The sequence below is a fragment of the Anastrepha obliqua genome, unplaced genomic scaffold, assembly GCF_027943255.1.
Source record: "Anastrepha obliqua isolate idAnaObli1 unplaced genomic scaffold, idAnaObli1_1.0 ptg000373l, whole genome shotgun sequence".
Classification (NCBI taxonomy): domain Eukaryota; kingdom Metazoa; phylum Arthropoda; class Insecta; order Diptera; family Tephritidae; genus Anastrepha; species Anastrepha obliqua.
The window spans coordinates 1,317-2,500 of NW_026562353.1; the positions used below are offsets into that span (position 1 = coordinate 1,317).

General features: G+C 24.7%; 1 non-coding gene and 1 pseudogene across 1 annotated transcript in view; both read left to right on the plus strand.

Annotated features, from left to right (window-relative positions):
• Positions 1-269: 269 nt before the first annotated feature.
• LOC129252777 (5.8S ribosomal RNA) lies at positions 270-450 on the plus strand (annotated as a pseudogene).
• A 443-nt stretch (positions 451-893) lies between these two features.
• The window catches only part of LOC129252778 (large subunit ribosomal RNA), a 3,986-nt gene continuing 3,695 nt past the window's right edge, over positions 894-1,184 (plus strand). Inside the window, exon 1 of the ribosomal RNA XR_008583637.1 lies at positions 894-1,184. This exon is cut by the window's right edge and continues 3,695 nt beyond it. This is a non-coding gene — a ribosomal RNA (large subunit ribosomal RNA).

Consider the following 1,184-nt stretch of genomic DNA (forward strand, 5'->3'; position numbering starts at 1 on the left):
AGTGGTATATATTTATTATATTATTATATATATACATAAAATGATTAAAAAAATACAAAATAATTGAATCATAATAAATACCACCACTGTATTATTGTTGAACTAAGACATTCGCAACTTAATAAAAATGTTTAGAGTTAAATATATTTGATATATATTATTGAAAGAAAATCAATTTATATATTATTAATATTATTTAATTTTACTCTTTCAATTAATATATGCAAAAAAAAATTGACATTTGTTATAAATAAAAATAAATAAAAAAATACTCTAAGCGGTGGATCACTTGGCTCATGGGTCGATGAAGAACGCAGCAAACTGTGCGTCATCGTGTGAACTGCAGGACACATGAACATCGACATTTTGAACGCATATCGCAGTCCATGCTGTTATGTACATTAAATTCAATTTTAAAGTACTGCTTGGACTACATATGGTTGAGGGTTGTAAGACTATGCTAAATAAGTTGCTTATTCTTTTATAAAAATAATTGAATTTAAGCAAATGTGTATATTATTGGATTTTAAATAATTCATAATATTAATAGCAAAAAAATAAAGATATATAATGAATTTTATTTATTATATATTCTTTAAAAAAAAAATCCTCTCAAATAAAATGAAATGATGAAAATATTGAATCTAAGTATTCTTTACAAAAAATTTTCATATTATTTATATATATATATATAAAATAATAATTTATATATGTAATTAAAAGGAGGAATGTCTAGCATAAAAATTAAATTTTTTATTCTAGGATTGCCTCATTTTACATTATTATTATTTTTATATATTTACAATATATAAAAGGAGAAAAGAAAAATAGAGATGAAAAGATGATATAATTTTTTTATTAAATTGTGAGAAGATAAAAAAAGAATATTAAAACAACCTCAACTCATATGGGATTACCCCCTGAATTTAAGCATATTAATGAGGGGAGGAAAAGAAACTAACAAGGATTTTCTTAGTAGCGGCGAGCGAAAAGAAAATAGTTCAGCACTAAGTCACTTTGTCTATATGTCAAATGTGAGATGCAGTGTATGGAATATCTTAATATCTAGTATGAGAAATTAACGATTTAAGTCCTTCTTAAATGAGGCCATTTACCCATAGAGGGTGCCAGGCCCGTATAACGTTAATGATTACTAGAAAGATATTTCCAAAGAGTCGTGTTGC